The sequence below is a fragment of the Mastomys coucha genome, unplaced genomic scaffold (genome assembly GCF_008632895.1).
Source record: "Mastomys coucha isolate ucsf_1 unplaced genomic scaffold, UCSF_Mcou_1 pScaffold22, whole genome shotgun sequence".
NCBI classification, from domain to species: Eukaryota; Metazoa; Chordata; class Mammalia; order Rodentia; family Muridae; genus Mastomys; species Mastomys coucha.
Window position 1 is genome coordinate 207526260 of NW_022196905.1, and position 22691 is coordinate 207548950.

Below are 22691 nucleotides of genomic sequence, written 5' to 3' on the forward strand. Positions count from 1 at the left end.
AAAAAAAAAAAAAAAACCAAAAAAAAAAAAAACACCTGCTGTGTGGTGATATGTATAGTAAAGCCTTAACGGCTGCCTTTAAATAAAATGTATAGTAAAGTGTTTGTGTCTGTCATTGCATGAAATGACATCAGAGCTTTTGCTCTCTGTGGGTCAATCAGTAAAGGCTGAGAAATTACTATAAGACTGTTAGAACCTTGAAGAAATGCCTGTCTGGAAGGTCTGCACTTCGTGCTGTGTGAGAGCTTGCAGCTGCACACTCCTGGCAAACCTGGAGTTCTTACTTTTTGATTATGGCTAGCTATGGTCAAAAGGGACTGAGATCGGCGTGGGTTGTCTGCTCTCATGAGCAGCAAAGGGCAAGATAACTTTGGTTGCTGGAACCTTTCCCAGCCCCAATTAACCTTGCATGATATTTGAGTAAAGTAACTGGAGTGACCTTGCTGGGTGTCAGTCTTCCCCAAGAGGCCATACCCACCTCTGCTCCTTCAGAAAATGAAGCTTAGCATCTTGCTGAGCTTCTCTCTCTATTGCAGCACCCAACATCAATCAATACTGCTTTGTGCACCAAGATTGTACGTAGGCAGCACCAGCCCTAGACAGATGGACAGGGTCTCTGGGCGTGCCTTTACAGCTGTGTCTTCTGAAAGGTCCGAGTCAAAGAGAAAAGCTGTCAGTTTACAGCTAGTGAGAGGCAGTTCAACCTCAGAGCCTGGCTTCCCACCAGGCAGCACAGCTTGAAGGCTGCTGGGAAGGGTTTATTAAGAAAGTAAAAAACATACATCATTCTAGAAAGGCGCAGAGGAAATCTGGAGAGCAGTTAAAGAATGCATCTACCTTTCCTTTAGAATTCTCCAGACTTTTATGGGCTAAGGTATGTCACATCCTACCTTAGGATGAGAGAACCCATTGTAAGTTATTGCCAAATTCATCTGCCCATAAAACACTTCTGGAAAGCTTCCACAACCCTGGCCATCCCTGGAGGACACCATTGGCAATATAATGTAATGACCCCTCATTAGTTACCGCTACCAGTTTCCTGGAAGGGCAGCATGGTGAAAATATTCATTTAAAATTATGGTCACATTCCTGCCCTTTGGATTTCACTATGCACTCTCTGTAGGATCCCAAGAGCAATTTGTGAAAAAAGAAAAGAAACTGCCTCCGTTTGCGGACCGGTTCAGAACCAAGAGGTGAGAGGATCCAGTTCCTCCTATGAAGGTCCTCCAAACAGATTAGCACTTGCATGGTTCACTCCTCATAGAAACAACCAAAGTAACAGAAATGAAACTAGACACACATTAGCTGATGGGATAAAGTTACCAGGTGATTCGTATTGTCAGCCGTCGCTCAGTCTTGAAAATTCCTCCTGACATTGAGATGATGTAGATGCCCCGAGTGCTGTATACCCTAACTAGCAAGGATTTCTTGTTCATGCTCCACGGCAGAGAGGCAGAGGAATGGTACCTTCCAATGCCAAGGTCATACAATGCCCTAAGTATCACGGACAGGCTGTCTTCTTATGTTTTCCTTAAGAGGGAGTCAAAATTGCAAATGTTCAACACAATTGAAAGAGGACTCTACAATCCATTTCATATCTGCATTCCGTTATGACCAGCATTTTTTCCTTTTTTTTTTATTAGGTTTTTTATTAGATATTTTCTTTACTTACATTTCACACTTTATCCCCTTTCCTCATTTCCCCTCCAAAACCCCCCATCCCATACCCCCTCCCCTTGCCTCTGAACCCCTTTTCACTAACCCACCCACTCCTGCTTCCCTGTCCTGGTATTCCCCTATACTGGGGAATCATGCCTTCACAGGACCAAGGGCCTCTCCACTCATTGATGTCCCACAAGGCCATCCTCTGCTACATACACGGCTGGAGCCATGAGTCCCTCCCTGTGTACTCTTGGTTGTGGCTTAGTCTCTGTGAGCTCCTATGGGGCTGACCAGTATTAAAATATATAGCAAGGAGAAAAGAGTCGGCTGTCAGCTTCCTTAGGGGTAGTACCTAGTAGTGCACAGTACCACACCTTATAGGCATCACTCAAAGGGTTAGTTATTTTTTTAAAGAGGACATGAAGTTTGGGAGGATTTAAAGGAAGAAAATAATCAAAGTGTATTGTGTGCATATATCAAATTTTCAAAGAACAAATGAAGATATTATATTAAAATATATACACACATACATACACAAAGTACCATAGGCAAGGTATTCAGTTAGTGACAACAAGATTACTGGGGGCTGGAGAGATGGATCAGAGTTAACAACACATACTCTTCTTGGAGAGAACTGGGGGTTCAGTTCCCAGAACCCACATCAGGTAGCTTCCAACTATGTAACTCTAGTTCTAGGGGATCCAGTGCCCTCTGCCTACTTGCACACACCTGGTGCACATGAACTCACACAGCCTCACACACATACACAAAACTAAAAACAATACCTAGATCTCTCAAAAAATATGACCATCCTAATTATTCTTTCAGTATAACTTTATTGCTGATGGGGATTCTTACAGGCATTAATATTTTGGTTTGTTGTTTCATTTTAGTAAATTATGAACTAAAGCTCATCTATACAAGTTAGAAAGAATTCAATACTTCTTCCCTGTAGGCATATTGATTATCTAAGTATAAATAACTGTCATAAAATAAATTATCATCCACTGTGTGTTATGTTGACTAATTCACTGAGTCCCTAAACCCCAGGCTGTGTTTGGGCATTGAAGTTACTGCAGCAAATGGTAGACGCAAGGCCTTGCCCTGGTGAAGCTTTCATTCCAGATCTATGATGAATCCAAATATTTAGCAACTGCTACTTCAACTTCCTTGCAGGCTCCCTGTCAGAATCCATCTGTCTCTTTGATCACAAAAAATCTTCAACTGTTGAGCCTGGAAAGAACTACTTTAAAGGCTTGATTTGAGACACAGGTCAGGTTCCTGCCCCAGTGACACACACGCACACACACACACACTATATATATATATATATAGTGTGTGTGTGCGTATATATATATGTGTATATATATATATACACATATATATATGTCTCTGAACCTCAGTGTTCTCATCATTAACCAAAGAGTGAGTTAGACTCTGACTCCAGCACAGGCATTATTAGTAGAGCATGAGATTAATGGGAGAGAAAGGGCATTTTGTGACCTGATATTGGAGTGGGTCAGAAATGCTGAATTCCCTACATGTCATAGTGACAAACTTGACCTGGAGTCCAGGAGATTATAAGAGCCAAGATCTGTTGACATCCGGTTCTTTTTCTGAATCCCGAGTCACCTCACCCTTTGAAGAATTGCCCTGCAACTGGAGCTTTTCTGTTCCTTGATCTGTGCACTCAGGTGCTGTGATGGAGAGAATATCCACCAAGACCCTTGCCTCTGAAGGCTGCAGGCTGGGTAAGGTAGCTACTCTTAGGTAGCATGCTAAGACTGCTAAAAATGTTCAAAAAACCTCCTTTGAGGAGTCTTTCCATAGCTGATGCTCAAAGACATAAAATCAAAATTATCACATCAACATATCAGGTTTCTACTAGAACCCAGCTAATTTATAGCAATTGCCTCTTGTTAGGAATAGGCATAAATCTTACTATAATCCTAGTTTCTTATTAAATGCACCACACTCTTTCAAAGTCTGAAGTGAATAATGCCGAAATGTTTTACAAACAAATCATTAATCCAAAGAAAATGAGTGCCTTCGGGAAGGACCAAATAAAAAGTGCACCAAACAAAAAATGTCAAGTAAGAACATCTCAACCTATCAACGACAGAGAGAAATAGCCATTATTCTCTTTCTTACTCAGCAGTACACAATAGAGCACCATTGGAGAGACCACAGTCAGATCCCTCTGGCTGACATCTACATGGAAGAAGATATTTCTACATTCTACCAGTTATCTCAGCAATTGGCAATAGCATATGTTATCATTTCTGCCTTCTATGCATGTGTGGAGGCCTTATCTCTTCTGACAGTGGTAATGTCCCTAACCTATACCACACATATTTGAGTCACTGAAAGATATGGATGATAGAATATGCCCCCAAAAGATTTTACCTAAACCATTATCCAAACTGTGTTCTACGACACCCAAGGCATCAATGGTGTGACACAATGGTACTTTGGAATATTTTGAATTTTAACTAAAGTGTAGTGATGTTGGCCATCTGCTGGATGCCATGACAGCTACCAGCTATAAAACTTTATGCTCATAAAATTACAACGAACTTCATTCTCTTTGATGGCACCAGAGCTTTGAAAAACTTCTCCCTGGATATAGTATAATAGTTTCTTCAGAGATTACAACCTGCAGAGATTCCATCCTGCAGGAAACTCCTAAAGCAGGAAGCTAAACCTCTCAAAATAGCTTCAGGAAGTCCCGGAAACTGACCAGATTCAGTCAGCAACTCCCTGCTAGATTATTCAATAATACAGAGAGAAAGAGAGAAAGAGAGAGAGAGAGAGAGAGAGAGAGAGAGAGAGACAGAGACAGAGACAGAGAGAGACAGAGAGAGACAGAGACAGAGACAGAGACACAGAGAGAGACAGAGACAGACAGAGAGACAGACAGAGACAAAGACAGAGAGACAGAGAGAGACAGAGAGAGCGCCCACCTCAGGCAAAGTGAAGCCAAGCTGCAAAGAAGTCTCAGGAGAAAATCCACTCTGAGATGAGATCAGCTGTGTGGAAAAAGCATAAGCCAGCTGAGCTTCCTGGGAGAGATTTAGACTGACATCATGAGGCACCTGGAAAGGACAGTCTCCCACAGGTCAAGCTATCTGCAGGATGTGCTGTGTGCTCCATGTTTCCCAGCTTTTGTGAGCTGTCACCCATGTTGGGGTACGCCCTGGTGATATGGTTGTCTTCTGCTCCTGTCACTACCGCCCATATTCCTGTAACTCTACTAAAATTCATTGGTTCACCAATTGGACTTTGGTGTTATTCATACTTTAGTCTGCTGTGGTTTGTATGTCTGGGGTGAGTAGATGCCTGTGTTACATCTTACCAGGAAAAGTTTTGTCACACAATGCTGGGAAGTTTCTGTAACAAAAAGAAACATCCGCATGAAGTGAGGAGGTTTGGGATGAGCCATCTATCTTCCTTAAGGGATGCCATCTCCCGTTATTAAGGAATTGTCTCAGAAGAGTGACATCGAACTGATATCTTTTGTTTGCTTATTTTTTCAAGCAGCCACTACTACGTTATTGGCCCATAAAATCTTATGACTCACAGACTTGATTAGATATTTTAAGAACAGATGTTTCTTTGAGTTGAGAAATACTGTGAAAGTCAGTGAAATGATAGTAGCAGCATGAATCAACAAATTTAAGAATGTCCAACCCCTGACACCTATTGCTTCATCCTCAAAATAGGGCAAAAACCAAGAGATTCTCATTTTCAAACAGTAGATGTTTGCCAAAGACACCTGCTCCTGGGCCCCTCATGAAGTCATAGAAGCACTGTCTCTCCACGTGTGGCTACAGCCATGTTTTGCTGCTGGAGGTACCAAGGGTTGAAGGAAGAGAAACTGAAATATACACTAATCTCCAACAGCAAGCTAAAGCATGTTTTTCATAGTTGTAAAACTGCAAATTTTCATTATGAACCCCCGAATACAGGCAATTCGGAATAAATCACTATGATACCAAACAAGCATTCAGTACAGCCCAGCAATAGCTTCATTAGGGCTTTCAACCCTTTATGTTCATTCTGCTTGTTTCCCTACCTGAGCTCTCACCACATAATAAGATTAGGTGAGAGCTTCACTCTAAGCCAGACATCGTAATTGTAAAGAGGGGGCTTTAAGAATGCTAACTTCACTGGGTGGGTGATAACTGACTGCCTGATGGGTATTAAAAGATAGAGATGGGGGAATAAAATAAACAACCTGTTTCTTATTAGTTTAAGGAGAAAGATGGTTACTACATAGAAAAGAAATCAGACATGAATTAAGATAATTAATATTGTAATAAGAGACAGATGGACATCATGTGACTCCAGATGTGGCACTTGGCTAACCGCCATCACTGCCAAGGAGATTTCCTGCTAGAGATGCAGAGCCTAAATGAACGTATGTGCCTCACACATCTAAAGTGCAGAACTTCCTTTCTTCAACTTTGTTCTCTTATTTGTAAATTTTTACATGTCTGTATGTAATACTTTTTTACAATATTCATCCCCCGAACTATCCTTTCCCCTTCCTTTCTTCCTCCCTTCCTCTGTTCCCCTTCCTCCTCCCAATCAGTTTCCATCTGACACTAACAGTTTGTTTTGTTTGGTGTAGGTAGCTGCATTACCGCATGTTCGCGATATAAAAAGAACAAAAGATTATGTTCTTCAAAAACATTTCACAAAGATGAAGAGAAGCTCTGATAATGTTTCAGATTAAAGGAGCACAGAGACGTGGCGATGAAAGGCAATACCTGATCCTGGTACTTGAAGAGAAAAAAGCAAATAAATAAATAAATAAATAAATAAAGGTCATTATTGCATTAATATAAAAAACTGGAACATAGACAGGAAATCAGGCAAATCTAAATAAGTGTTAGGTTTGTTGATACTAAAACTGCACTGTTGTTACGTGAGGGACTTGCCTTGTAATTCGGAAGTTACACGTTGGATATTTAGGGTAAAGGTCTATGATATATACACTTGTTCTCATGTGGTTTAAAAATGACTATATTTTGTGTGTGTGTTATATACACAGGGCACAGAGGGAAAAGCACAGTGAAGGACAAAATGGTACAAAATGCTAACTATGGGTTAACTGAGTAAAGAGTGTGTGAAAATTATTTGTACTACTCTTAACTTGGAAAGTTCCTGTCATTGGAAATTATATCCAAAGAAAATAGGTTCAAACTGAAAGTGATACACATGTGATAGTTGAGTGCAAGAAGCCAAAAGCTTAACAAAATAAGACCAGAACTCCACGGTCTTGACAGAAAGTCTGCTGTAGTCCAGTGTGGTAGCACCACATCATATAGAGCAGACTGTCAGTCCTCACCTGTGGCATATAGCCACAGAGCTAGGGAAAGGACTACTGATGTCAAGCCTGAGAAGAGCCATCCTACCATAATGTCCTGAAAGGACACATGATGGCTAGGGCTTGCCACATGGATGTGTAGTCAAAATCATCCTGGTATCCCTGTGGACAGGACCACATGACCTCCCAGTGGTTCTGTATTGTGATGCTGAATGCAGCAAAGGGCTCCCAAGGTTCTCTACTACCTATGAAGACAACTGACTATACATTAGACGAAGGGCTGAACTATGGCTTTCTGCTTCCAGCTCCCACCCTGGGAAACTGCAGCCCCAAAGTCATACCTAAGGAACAATGGTTTGTTCCATAAAGTACTCTCTAGATTTGTTTATGGGTTATAAGCAAGGAAAGTCTATAGACTCAAACACAAAGAAAAGGACACATGGAGTTAAAAGCTACCTGCAGTGCCTGCTCATCTACTTAGCTCATTACACACTCCCTAGGAATTTGGCTTAAGAAACATAGGGAATTGAGCCCATAGGTTCTTCCCCACCCCTAGGCTCCTCAACTTTGTATTAAAAACAAGCTCCTTCCCTATCTGTCCCTTCAGAACACTCCTTGAAGACAAGTGCACCTCATTCCTCCTGCACCTCCAGTCTCCAGGACAATGTCTGCCCACCGTTGGTTGAGATCCAGGTTATTTTTGTTAAAGTTATGAATAAACAGATTATTTCAAGTATGTAAGCTTAAGAAGGGAAAGGAAAGAATCAATGATCAAAATACCATTTCAACTTTAAAGAGTGAGAAAATTCACATCGCATAAGTTAATACAGATAACAGCCTACCGCTTGCCTACTGTGTGCCAGGCAGGCATTTTCCAATTGGCAATCTCAATTCTTACACCTCCAACGGTACCATTCAATGCCATTTGCATATAGAGATGCTGCAGTGTGGAGGATTTTAGAAACATGCACTGGCTTACTCAGCTAAGAAGTGATAGCCAAGAGGTCTCTTATTTAGAACAACCCAGCAACTGTCACAGCACCAAACTACCAAAGTATTCAAGTGCAAAACGTTGGGAACAGGCTCCCTACTTTAAAAGAGCAGAAATGTAGTCAAAGGAAAATGGTGGGATAATGCCTTCAGGGGCCCTGAAGAGAAAGAAACTACTCAAATGCATCCAAAATGGACACGGATGGGTAGACGTACAACCTTAGAGCCCATTATTTATGGATTTGTTATTTAACATGAAACGTTTGAAATATAGTGCACAGAAGAACAAAACCTTGCTTCCCTGCTGCAGTTTTTACTGTCACCATGAAGTATTTCCTTTCATTCATGTCACCTTCTTTTATCTCCAGTTTCCTCCATGATTTTATTCATGAAAAAAAAATGAGAAATGAAGATAGAGATTACCAAAGGAAGCAAGAAAGAAAACAGACACAACTTGACATTGATTGAAGATTCCAGGCCTTTGTTGTGCATTTTGCCACCATCCCAATTAGAAGAGCAGGGGGCTCCACTTATTACTTATCCCTAGTAATTGTGATACGCTAAGTATTTGCCACACCTATTATGTTCCGGCATCATGGCACTAATGATGTAATATTGTACTCAACAGGGCCTATCACCCTCAAGACCACACAGCTAATAAAAAAAGAAAACAAAACTGAAAACCGACAGTGTGAACAGCACTGCCTGGCAATTGGCTTAACAAGTTAGCCTTCAACTCTGCTGCTCCATGCTCACGTTCTCCTGTCTTCTCCTCCTGCATAACCTCTGGTTTGCTCTCTAGTCCTTACTCACCGCTCCAGGCTACAGCAAGGCCCTCCTCAATTCCTCTCTCCTGCAGCCATGCTTCTCCATTCTCTAGTCCCCCCTCCTTTGCCCTGCTGTCATAGTTGCCTTGGTGCACATAGAGAATGGTCAGATACCTAATGGTGCCCTCTCTCAGCAGGGTTACATGGCCTTTTGATGGAAACACCCCTGTGCTCCAATGTACTCATCACATCAAATCTAATGCAGATCATCCCCAACACTGCCCTACACCCCAGCCAATGTCTTTTTCAGATTATTGACTGACCCTTTCTTACTTAGTCTCGAAGATTAAGATTAAGCAATCTTGTCTCCCCGGGAAGGTGGCACACACATACCCAGCTAATACACACCTAGGTACAATCTTCAATCTATCATTAGGCTTAACTCAAATTAGTACTGAAACACCTTTTCCAAAGCTATAGGGAAGGGCTTTAATTCTACTCACTGCAAGGACATTATCATAAGAGTTAAATATTACATAACCATGTGATAGCGTTTAAGTCAGTCATCCCTGTCATGAGACAAGATACTCCTATGCACTTGGAATAAGGTTGGCTATTCATATGCTTTTGAAAGTTAGAAACACATGTGATGGGACAAGTCACTTCTGCTGTAAATCTTGAGATTGTGATTCTTTTAAACTTCTTCCTGCTTTTGTGGGATACTACCCTAATAAATTCCTCTTCTACTGAGGTGGTGCAAGCACCAGCACTAACAACCCGACTTTGATCCCTAAAGTGCACATGATGGATTAGAACTAGCTCTGACAAGTTGTTCTCTGACCTCCACAAATGCATTGTGATACCCACATGTGCACATACATACACGAATACACACACACATGCTCACATGCACGAGTGCACACACACACACACACACACACACACACACACACACTTACACATACAGAGGGAGACAAGTGCCACAGATAGGATCAGAACAAGCCCTGGAGGTGAGTGTGACATGGTTATCCTCCCCTAACAACTTGACTTTGATCCCTAGGGCCCACATGCTGGATTATAACAAGCTCTGGGGAGTCACCCTCTGGCCTCCACACATGCATGGTGACACTCACATTAGAGCAGGAAATTAACCTGATGGAATGGGAGCATTAAGAAGTAACCCCCAGACAGAAAGGGAAAGACGAAAAGCAAGACCCAATCCAGTGCCAACTGGAGTAAGTGATGCGTCTAGTAGGAGACACACATCATCTGCATAGCCCACTCTGAACTTTGAGTATCGTCCTCTATTGTTCCCTCTTTTGCTTTTTGACACAGTGCATTTCATTGAACCTAGAACTTGCTCCATTAGCTAGACTCGCTAGCCAGAAAATTTTAGTGTTGGAGGTCCATAAAGTTTCATGCCTAGTCTTATGTGGGATACTTGTGCCACATAAGTACCCTTTACCCACTGAGCCATCTTTCCAGCCCTCAAGTGATATAATCTCCCAGGATTATATTCTGGCATACAGCATAGACTGTGACAATGTCACCTTGAAGTACATAGTTATACTTATTTCTAATATGCTACTTGGTGTTTGTGTTTTATGAACTTGTAGGAGACCAGCAAAGACTTACAAGATTAGATATCTACAAACAGAATCTCTGTTCCCAAGACACTATTGGAAAAGCTGAACCACTGAAGTAAGAAAAGACAGGGTGAGTTCAGAATAGCATTGTGTAAACAGTGGAAATGATATCCCAGTGAACAGAATGTAAACAGGTGTGACATAAATATTTCCTTAGAACTGAAACAGTCTCTCTTGGAGGCATGACAGGGGCTCGTAAGAGTAAGAAACAAAACAAAAACAAACAAAAACTATGGAAATTTACCAGACCTGGGAAACTCATAAATTTATAAAATTCACAATTCTCCCTCCATAAGGTTATGTAAACAGTAAGCAATTGCTGAGGGAGAGGCCTCTTCCATGGAGACGACTGCTACTTGTACAGGAAACCACCAGGATGTAGCTTCTCTGAGTCATCACTCTTCCTGGGGTGGGCTTTTTTGGTGATGTAGCTGCATATGAGTCACCACGGTCCTGTATGTGACCTCTCACCCTCATCCCTATAAGTCACTCCAATAAACTCATTGGTTCACCAAGCAAGACTTGGATGGAAGCAACTGTGTGTTCTGTCACTGCAGTTTTGCCTAGGATAAGTAGGTGCTTATTTATGTCTCACCAGGATGAGACACAACAAAGGTGTCAAGAAAATACAATGCGAGGAAACATGTTCAGGTATGAGGTAGCCCTTCACTACCCTTCCATCCACCCTTCATTTGGCACCAAGCAGGAGCCATAACCTGGTTGGCAGAGCTAAGCAATGTCAATGCAGGATGCTTAGCTGCGTGGACTGCTGTGGGGTAAGCTTTAAAGGCTGAGTAACAGTTCCCCGAGGAGTTAGGGCAGCACCCCAGTAGGAAGAATAGCGTGGAGGTCAACAGCTTCAAACAGTTACAGTGAGGAGAGAAGGAATGAACAAAAGAAGGGCTCAGAAGGTAGGAAAACAGACCAGGAGCATGAAAGTGTGAGCAGGGGTATAGGCAGCACTCAGAGAAAAGAGCAGTTCTCCCTCTGGAAGAAGGAGATTATGGGTATGGAAACTCAGATTCAGGAAATGCATCAGCGAGCTGCAGCAAGTACCAAGTGAGGATACAACTGTGGCAAGAGTTAATTCACTGAGAGGAGACCATGTTGGGGCAGGCTCTAGGATGAAGGTGTGTAGGAGTTAAGTGTGGTTTGATTGTGCAATGTCCCCATCCGCTCATGTGTTTGAATACTTGGTCACCAACTAGTGCTATTCTGGGAAGTTGTGGGACCTTTTGGCTATAGAATCTTGATTTAGATTCCCTAGAAGAGAGGGTTATGGGCTATAAACCTCTCAAGTTCCTGCCCCAGTTCTCGGCTTCTTGACTGCCTCTATGATATAACCATCTACTCCTACAGCAACAGCCAGAACAGTTCCCACCACCATACCCTCACCACCCTGATAGAATGTATGCCCTGAACTATGGGCCAAAATCGGTCCTTCCTCTCTTAAGATGTTATACCACCACAACAAGAAGAAAAAAAAATCATACAGGACACAAGGATATTTCTGCTATAAAATGTGCATTGGCCTGGTGCTATTAAATGTCTGGAACAAGAACTAATGCCTTCCACATGGGATTCCATGATTAGCAGCCCCATGCTATGTGGAGCACTGCCCATCACTACTGCCAGATGTTCAAGCCTGGGTTAGTAACAGTGAGGAGCAGCAGCTGACAACTCAAGCTAGTGCTTACCTACCAGGCCTCCTACTTCCTGGGCAATATCTCCCGTTGCTGTACTAGGTTCCAACAGAATTATAACTGATCTTCGTAGCCAATGTATGGACTACAGCCTCCCCTCTTCTTCTGTCCCGTCTCACTACCCAACAGCTTTAGAACGTAGACATTTGCCTTTACCCACATAGACTTTGATCAGCTTTTGATTGCCTCACAGCTAATTTTCACCCTGGCCCCTTTTTTGCTATCATCTCAAGTCGTTAACAGTTACAGCACGTGTGATTTTTAAATGCCAGTGTTCTCCTTTACACCACCCAAGTTATTCTTGAAAACCTTAAGCATCCTAAGACTCAAGGTGAGAGGCGTTCTTGTGCCCTGAAGTTGGTCATCAGTCTTCACAGCCCCTTGACTTGTTTCTTAAAGAACTTGTCAAGACACAATCTCCAGTTGTGTTCCTGTTGCTCACTCTTGGCTGAGGTTGTTTATATGTTTTCTATTATTGACAACTCAAATGTGGTCCCTCTTAAAATTCCACGTTTTCTACCTTCCTAGTGCAATAATGTAAAATCAAGTCAGGGATCTTAACTTCCATCCTCTTATCTTAATCAGGATAACAATGCTAGACCCCTGCCCCACCTCCATGGTAAATAATGCAAAAGCATAAACAAAACCTCTGTTAAAATGTGTTAAAGAGGAAGCAGCGCTTGTCAAAGACAAACATATCTGCCAGGTACAGCTCTCCTGCCTTCATTTCTGGGTGTACTTTTCATTTGTATTTCTAAGAAAACTGGGAGGCGGGGGTGGGGGGGAGGCTTCACTGATGAAAACACGAAGTATGGGCACAAGTTCCCATTCTCTCCCCAGTGTTGATGATGTCTCCAGGGCTCCTGTTCGTATTGAGGCAAGATCTCCTATAGACCATGCTGGCCTGGACCGTGACGGGTAGATGAGGATGACCCTGAACTCCTAATTCTCCTGCCTCCATCTCTCAAGTTCTGGACTTAATCTCGTAAACATTAATCTTGCCCATTGTATTTAAATGTCTTATAGTAAGAAAACCCAAAATTATTGCTTACAAGAGCAAAACAAGCTATCAGAAATATTACAATTATCCCCAAGGCCTAGAGCAAGAGTATATATTCATAAGGAAGCAATTCTCAAATCGCTCTAATGAACACCCCAAGGGATATTACAAGGGTGATTCATCTTCCCAAACCATTTTACTTTAACTTGATCAAAAATCACTGTACCCATTTGGCTGCCGAATGACTGTTTCAGAAAGGTTAATATTCTGTCCCAACTGTGTTCTCCATTAAGTGGACAGTTTAGGGTTTTTTTGTTTTTGTTTTATTTTGTTTTTAAGGAGCTCTTCTAGTTGTGCTATTGATTAGTGCTCTAAAAAGACAGAAATAAAGTTTTGAAATTGAAATAGAGATCATTGCCAGTGGATGAGGAGATTCAAAGCAAAGTAGTTGAGCTTCTTTAAAAAAAAAATGATGCCTTTAAATAACTTTTCATTAGTATGACTACTAAAGTAAAGTGAACATATTTTGTAGATAGCTGGGATATCCCAGTGATGCAGACCATTTAAGGTTTGCCTTCTAAGTCACCTACGACAAAAAGATTCACTTGTCTGCAAGAGTAAGTGCTGCATAAGTCCTTAAAGGCTAAAAAATGATCTTGGCTTCTCTCCTTATAATGGAAAAGGGAGTCTAAAATACTAAGAAGAAAAGACATGGGAGGTAACCCCTGTAAATTTCCATCCTTTAAATACAGTGAGATTTAATAACGGTAAAATGCATGTGATTTAGTATGTAACACACATCTGAACATATTATGCCCTCCTTCCCACCCCCCTCCCCACAAAGCAGTAGAATATACCCCTCTTCCTCTTTTAATAAGTAAAATGCAAAATATTCTTTTAAATGAAACCTTCAATATTTAAAAGCGCGAAAGCCCGGCTGAGGCCAGAGGAAGGCAAAACACCGCACTTTCACGTGGAAAAGAACAAACCCAAACAAGCTAACCTCGGCAGAAAGAAAGGCGCACAGCTGCTCCGCTCGCACATCTGCTTCTGGTGGTGCCTGCGCTGGAGTCGCACTTGGCTTCCAAGTCAGGGTCCAGAGGGAAAGTACCGCCCCCTTCTGCTAGCACCGTGTTCAGCTCAGCGCCACCACTGGAGGAAAAAAAAATCCATGCAATGAAGTGTTAACAGTAAAAGAGAAAAATCCTCCTCTGAGTTTTTTTCTGGAGAGGAAAGAATCCGTACGCTACAAGGGTTCCCTCTGGGAATCGTACTACCAGTGACCACCGCGGGCATTCGCAACACTAAGCCAGCCTGCTGCAGCCCGGGCGGGGGGCGGGGGGGGACGCTATGCTGGCGGGACTGGTACCTGCCACAGACGCCAGAGGGGACAGACTGGGTGCTGTTGATTATCATCTGGTTCCCCACCCCAGCCCCGAGGGCAAGAACCCCTGCCCAGCCCCTTCTCTGTACATCTTGCCCTCGCTAAGGGATCGTGGGGTGAGTTTAGGATGGACCCCACCTGTCCCAGCCCTTGACAAAACAGATGCTGTCAGCTGAGATACAAGCAGAATATGAAGATGTTCAGGTCAAAGACTCCCAGTAAGAAAGATTCTGGAGAGACACTAAGGCCCTCATGTGGAGCCTGTAATATATTGTTCTCAATGAACTAACTTGGGGCTCACCTCAAGAGTTTTCCTTATTTTTATTCTGTCTGCCTCATAACTCAACTAATGGTCATAATATATCCATGTGTGTATATACACACTTCATTTCCATTTCACATGCAGGAATAATAAAAAGTCCAAGATGGTTTATACAAGGCCAAAGAAAAGATTGATAAGCCACTCAAGTCTACAGATGACTTGCTGGTCCCCCCCACCCTCAACCATGGGGACAGCTTGCCAGCAAGTGAGTTTGAAGGTTGTTTTCTGTTTTGCTGGGTTTTGCTCTTGTTTTTCTGTTTTTGTTTTGTTTTGTTTTTTTTTTGTTTTGTTTTGGGGGGTGTCTTTTTTTTGTTTTTTTGTTTTGTTTTGTTTTGTTTTGCCTCGCTGGCATTAACAAGGTCTACTGACCTGTACACTGCAGTTGCTATAGAAGTAGAGTCTGTTTTCTATCCACACTCTCTCACCCTGGTTTACTACAGTTTTAGCAGTGAAAGTGGGTTGTCATCTTCCTGGGGGGCAAGTCTCCAGACCTCCAACATTGACTACTCTGGGCAGAGTGACCTGTTTCCACACAGCTCTCGAAGCCCAAGCCCCAACTCCCTCCACCTCCCCTCCCACCCCTGCCAGCCTAATTAATCTATGTCTAAATGGAGCTGCAGTTGGCAGAGAGGCAGCAGTGTCAACGTGGAATAATCACTTGGACCTGAATCTGAGTTGTTGACAACAAATAATGTTACTTCCCAGCCTTCGGGCCGAGAGCTGAAATGGGTTTATAATTTGCCTTCCAATCAATCTCTCATTCTCTCTCAGCCCCTTAAGTTTTCTCTTCTGCCTTTCAGCATGCAGGGGAACAGCTTCGGAGACTCAATCACGGGCAAGGTCCTTATTGATATCCTTAATGAATATTCTTTGCCTCCTAAGTAAAAGGGTGGAAATCTGCATAATCCCAAACCACGATGGTTTACATAATGAAAACAAATAGACTGTCAGCTCCTAGCTCTGCAAGATCATTAATAAACTCCGTCATTCTTCTCTCACGCCGGTGGCTGGAACAGCCACCTTCAGTCATTTCATATGCACCAAGTCATCCACACTCTGCCAGCCTTGAGACCCTGATACTAGGCAGGTTGGAATCGGAGGACAAACAACTCAGCTTCCTCCTTCTTTCCTAGTAAAAGAGCTCATTAAAACTCTGCTCCTGGGCTCTGGAAAGTGCATGGTCTCCTTAGCAATCCCCAGCCTCTTGTTCCTCCAAAGAGGAATCCTCTCTAGCTAATAAAGAAAAAGTACAACACAAGAATGTAGAGCTGCCAGCAAAACCAAGAGCGGTGACCAGGATGGAAACGAAACAGCACAGTGAAAATTCTCAGATTAACTCGATATGCTCAAGAGAAGGGAATGGGTTCAGCCAGACACAGGCAATGAGCCCTCATCATACTAGGGCACCACTTAGGAAGCCACTCAATAGCCGCAACACACACAGATTAATAGTTTCCATTTTTACAGAGATGCAGAAGGAGATTAAGAAACCTGCATGGTGAATATATAGTAAAGTCAGGGGTTTCTTTTTTTGTTTTGTTTTGTTTTGTTTTTACCTTCCATAACCAAAAAACGCTGAAGAGAAAAGCAAGCCTGCTTCTTTGCAATACTTGACACTGCCTGTGTAGACACTGGTTGTGATTTGAACGTGAAATGTTCTACCATGGGCTGACATATCTAAATACTTAACCCCAGCTCTCAACTCTACTTGGGAAGGTTGCGGAATTTTTAGGAAGTAGGGCCTCACTTCCTAAAGTAGAGGAAATGGATCCCTTTATGTGAGACTTGAAGATTTACGGCCCAGCCCCAATTCCTGTTTACTCTGTTTTCTTAGTGTGAATAAAATGGGACCAGCAAGCTGCTAGCTCCTGTCACCACATCCCCCCTGCCCATGGCCATGATCCTCTTCTATGATGGACTATATACCTTGGGAACTATAAGCCAAAATCAACTCATCTCCTTTAAATTGCGTTTGCCAGGGTGTTTTATCCCAGTAACAAGAAATGAAACCAAGATACTAGTGTCTCATGTGGGTCTTTAGTAATGCAGGTGGGGTCCACAGTAGTTGGAGAAGAGCGATAACCACTTAGATATTCCACCCAAATCTGTCACTGAGGCCTTGAGAACACAGTCTTCCCTGATCTACATCATCTTTCCCCATCCCCGCCTCCCCACCAACTAAATAACTAAATAATAAATAAATAAACTAATAAATAAATTGAAATATCAATGACAAAAAACAAACGTTTTGATAAGTCTTCTTGAATAACACAAAGAATAACACAGTATCAGAATGTGCCAAAAGTAAAAATAAAATTTAGTGACAGTTAAGAAGTGTCGACACAGAGCCTTGCTTGTGGGATTCTTAAAGTGGCAAGGAAATATCCCTTAGCCCTAATACTGTTGTCTATGTTTGAGTTCACTTCCGTATCATCTGTAGCCCACTCTGTTTTTGACAGTTGAGCTAAGAGACTGAGGATTAAGGAGGACCTGATGTGGCTTCACTTGTTTAAGTGATGGTGAGAAGATGGTGAGAAGAAAGATGTATCCCTGAGAAAAACTGCACATGTGGGTTTTAGAAATTTTCTATCTGGGACTCTACAGATCGGGATATCCACCATCTCATTTATCCAAAAGAATAGGATTTGCCAACCATTCATTAGCACACTCTCCTCAAATAAACTAGTGTCTCAGGTTTTCTTGGTTGTTTGTTTGGTCAGTTAGTTTTGGGTGTTTTGTTTTGTTTTGCTGCTGTGAAGAGACACCATGACCAAGGTAGCTCTTATAAAAGAAAACATTTAATTTGGACTGGCTTACAGTTTCAGAAATTCAGCGCATTATCATCATGGTGGGAAGCATGGCAGCATCCAGGCAGACATGGTCAAGAGTTCTACATCTTGATTCAAAGGCAATAGCAGGAGACTGTTTTCTGCAGGCAGCCAGGAGGAAGGTCTTTTACTACCCTGGGCAGAGCTTAAGCATAGGACCTCAAAGCCTACCCCCACAGTGATGTATTTCCTCCAACAAGGCCACATCTAATAATGCCACTTCCATGGGCCAAGCATATTCAAACTACCACAGCCAGCCTTTACTCCTGTTATGACAAGTCAATCTAAGAACTGTGACTACATTAAGGGTAATGCTATCTTGATAATAATACAGGAACCAGGCTAGTCTATACGTCATTACTTAGACAAGTCTGTCCCACCATCTTCTTCCAGATGGTTTCAAAAACACAGCTTGGCCCAGACTGTGAAGATGCCTGAAGCTAGAAGCCTTCCTCGATTTCCTCAAACTAAATATTCACACCTTCCATTCCTCTAAGCCATCATGTGTGTCAGACCCACTCATTGGTACAGGAAGGAGGAAGGACTTCAAGGCCTCTTCCCCTAAAGATGGCAAATGCAGCACACCAATAACCCACCCAGGCATTCCACTGAGATTCCCATAGTGCGCATGTAGATAAGAGTATATACTTTGAACTCTGAGTGACAACTTTTTAAATATGAGTCAATGGAGTTCTCTGACTGATGGTATTGGGAGCCAGAGCTGGGGACAGGATCCCTGTAGGTTCAGCTTCTAAAATTATCATATTTCTCAAGACTATGTTTCAGAAAAGAATGCACCCTTGGATGCTAAGCACTGCAAGACGCACACTTCTATATTCGTAACTGCATTCCTTCCACATTGAATAAGTTGACTGTAAATAGTGTGACTTGGGGCACAACTGATTTCCAAAGCCATGATCCCCACACCCAGAGGTTACTCTTTTGCTCCTCTGTGAAATGAAAAACAAAACAAAACAAAATAAAAACAACAAAAAGCGAAAAACAGGATGAACATTGTGTCCCTAGTTCAGAAAAGACAGATACAAACTGAGAAAACATCTTCTTCATAATCCTTGCACAAGAGAAGGCCACACTCAATTCCTGCCTTGCAGTTTCTCACTTTGATCAACGGAGATAATCTTGTGTAACCCAATTAAACTGTTTAATCACCTGCTGTTTCTTTAACACACAGAGTGAAAGGCCAGATAAATGGCTCAGCAGTTAAGAGCACTGCGTTGCCCTTGAAGATGACCTGTGTTCATTCCCAGGACCTATCTGGTAAGTCATAGCCATTCATGAATCCAGTCCAGAGAATCTGATACTCTCTCCTGGCCTCTGCAGGCACCAGGCATACACATGGTACACACAATCGTATGCAAGCAAAACACTCATTCACACGATATAAAAAAAAGTAAATCTTAAAATGAAATAATAAAATGTGAACTATCTTTATGAGAAAACACTAATGTGTAGAAGAATGAAAGTATTTCAGATCATATGACAATTAGAAACAAATTGTGGGTTTTTTGGGGGAGTGGGTACAAAAATAAAGAGATACTAATTGACAGTAGAGTCAGAGTTTTAACAAGTTGGGTTTGTTTGTTTGTTTTTGTTTTGTTTTGTTTTTAAGGAAATGTAAGTCTTTTCTGGTTGCTTTCTCTAAATGATGAGTAAATGCCCCTCCTAAAGAGAGCTGTTTCCAAGGAGGTAGTCTGTAACACTGTAGCTTTATCCACGTGTAACCCATCACTCATTGAACTAGACACACTCTTCCTCTGAACCCCTTATGGACTGGCCTTGCTCAGTTTAATGGCATCCAAGATGTGAAGGAGGTGTGAACAGTGCCTTGGCAGAATCTGCAACATTTAACCTAATCCAGAACAGGAGATCTGCCCTGTCATGTGGGTGGCTGAGACTTTAGGCAAGTCCTATGGGTGTCCAGTTCAAGGTCTGTGAAATGAAGGGTTGGGACCACATCACTGGTTCTCAGTGAGAGAGCATGAGCCTTAACTGTTGATCTCCAGCCCAACTGAAAACTCTTGTCTAAGATTAGTTACAGGGGGAAGAAGCTAAAAGAACAAGAGGGATGTGTGGAAATTTCATGATTACGAGATGGAGGCGTGAGAAGAGTCCACACTCTTCAACACTTATGGTTCTAGACTTTCTTAGTATAAAGATTTATTCAGATTTGCTGATACAGAGGAGAAAAATCCTAATGCATGTGTCCACATCAACTAAATGCACCTCTCATGATTGGTTTCCCCATTTCACAAAGACAAGTCATCCCACAAAAGACTCAACAGTCAACACCAGCTTATCCAGCATTCAATGATCCAGGCAACTGAGACAGCCCAAACAAACCACAACACACAATGCACAAAGATAAATCACCAATATAGCAGGGAGCACAGTGGAGACCGGGCATGGCACTATGGTCAAAGTCTGTCAGACCTAGGCTTCAGAGATTGCTCAGTTGACAAAGTACTTGCCACATAAGCATGAGGACTAATGCAGACCCTCAGCACACACACACACACACACACACACACACACACACACACACACAAACTAGGCGAAAGGGTATGTGTCTATACTCTCAGCATTGAAGAGACAAAGACAGGAGGATCCTTGTAGCTTGCTGACTCCAGGTTCCATAAGCAACACTATTTTTTTAAACTTTTTTTCTGTTATTGGATATTTTCTTTATCTACATTTCAAATGTTAACCTCTTTCCAGGTCTCCTCTCCAGAAATCCCCTATCTCATCCTCCTTCTTCCTGCCTCTATGAGGGTGCTCCCCCACCCACCCACTCCTGCCTTCCTGCCCTGGCCTTCCTCTATACTGGGGCATCAAATGTCCTCAGGCCCAAGGGCCGTTTCCCCCCACTGATGTCCAACAAGGCCATCCTCTACCACATATGTGGCCAGAGCCATGGGTCCCTCCATATTCTTTGGTTGATGGTCCAGTACCTGGGAGTTCTGGGGGCTTCTGGCTGGCTGACACTGTTATTCCCCCCAATGGGGCTGCAAATTTCTCAGTCCCTCAGCTTCTTCAGTCACTTCTCCATCTCCTGCATCGGGGACCCTGCACTCAGTCCAATGGTTGGCCGGGAGCATCTACCTCTGTATTTGTCAGGCTTAGGCAGAGCCTCTTAGGAGACAGCCATAAAGTAAGATAGTAAGCATTGAGAAAGACACCCAACACTGACCTCTGCCTTCCACAGATATCTAAATATCCATACATACAAATCAGATGTAGAAAACTACAAAACAAATACTAGAAGTTGAAGCACACATTCAGCTTTGCCATTGTGTCTTCATACGGCACTAAGTCACTTGCAAACTACGATAGAGATCGGATAAAGCATCCTCAAGTCCCTTTCAGAACAGAAAATCCACTTGCTTCTTGTGACAGCACATACAATTTATCTGCTACTAGAATCCTTGCCGTATCTCTCAGCTCGTCATAGGCTCTCCTCTGCCTCCGCTCTGCAGTTGCTCAGTTCCAGCTTTCCCAGGTGTGACCACTCAGGACAAGGGCCCTGAGGAAATGGATGAGGGAGAATGGATAAAGTTTGGTTTCTCTGACTTCATTACAATTCACTCTGGCTACATACTGCCAAGACTCTACTGTGGCCGTCGAAGCTTGATCTACTCTATTCACAGGGGCGGTGACACAGCTAGATGAAGAATTTCAACCTCCCATCAAAGCTGAACAGACATTCTTATTCTCAGTGGCAACTTTTGTCATCTTCCCAGATGTGAGCATGTCCATGATGATAGTCAAGAAAAAAAAGTCACTGCAGCATCCTGACGAGCTGAGATTATCCTAAAAATGCACCAGGTTTGCTCTATGCATTTCTTGATTTATTTCTTGCCATGCTCCAACTACAAGAGAACTGAGAACACATCATCTAAATTTTCAGAAACGGACCGCGACATTATAAAATATTCTATCATGAAAATATCAACACTGTTTAAATGCTTATATAATAGACCTTATTCAATTAATCTACTGGATTGAGCTGGTGAAAGGATTTACAGGAAGATCGTGGTGTTTACACCAGAGATGCAGAGAAAAACAATTTATCTCAAGTTTCAAATAAATAAATAGTAATATTGCTTGTACATACGCATCATTTAACAAAACTGCACAGAAATGCAAATGAATATTGCGGCAGGGAATCTCTAAGTTCTGTATACTGCTTATTATGTATGGAAGATACCAATAAAAATACACATAAGGATAGGGACCATGGATGTTTAATCAATAAATTTTTAAACCATTAAAATAGTCCTTGCTAGGTCCAATTAAAAAGAGGCAAAATAGGGAGCCCCAAAAATGTATTTGAAAGCATCACTAGTTGTGCTTAAATAATACTTTGGCCCCACAAAATGTACAGAGTGACAGGTTGTTGAGATGGCTCAATAGGTAAAAGTTCTTGGTGCAAAATTTAATGACTTAAGTTTAATCTTCAGACCAATTTGCTAGAAGGAAATAACTGAAATAACTGTCCCTCTGCAATTTGTCTTCTGACCTCAATCCATGCACTATAAATGTGTGGTCTCCTGCTCTCTCCGATAATACATGAATGTAAAAACATTTTTTTAAATGCACTACTAATTTTCTTCTTCTTCTTCTTCTTCTTCTTCTTCTTCTTCTTTTTTTTTTTTTTTTTTTTTTTTTTTTTTTTTTTTTGGTTTTTCGAGACAGGGTTTCTCTCTGTAGCCCTGGCTGTCCAGGAACTCACTCTGTAGACCAGTCTGGCCTTGAACTCTGCTTCCCAAGTGCTGGGATTAAAGGCGTGTGCTTTGGGCCTGAATCATTCTGTCTTTAAGAGAGTAAAATAATAGAATTTATAGTGAGTGCCTTCGATAAGGCAGGGCCCCATCTAAAAGACTATTTCAAATAATTTCAACTAACAAATCTAGAAAGTAGGGGCAAATACAGAGCTCTGGAGTGCAGGTGAGGACTCTGGGCTTCAAAGAGTTCAAATAACACGCTCAGGGTCAGATGCCATTCCAGGTAGGATGACACCACAGTTGGAGGCTGGAAAT

At 42.2% G+C, this 22691-nt stretch overlaps 1 protein-coding gene across 6 annotated transcripts in view; it reads right to left on the reverse strand.

Moving 5' to 3' along the window:
- The window catches only part of Csgalnact1 (chondroitin sulfate N-acetylgalactosaminyltransferase 1), a 336666-nt gene that overhangs the window by 167182 nt on the left and 146793 nt on the right, over positions 1-22691 (reverse strand). For 4 of the 6 annotated variants that reach the window (XM_031340000.1, XM_031339996.1, XM_031339997.1 and 1 more), the window contains one exon: positions 14104-14252. The exons of 1 other annotated variant lie outside the window; for it this stretch is intronic. The gene's annotated coding sequence lies outside the window, so the exon portion shown is untranslated. Of the gene's footprint in view, positions 1-14103; positions 14253-14622; positions 14646-22691 lie in introns of those variants that run through there. One more of the 6 variants, XM_031340001.1, reaches the window with a different exon arrangement.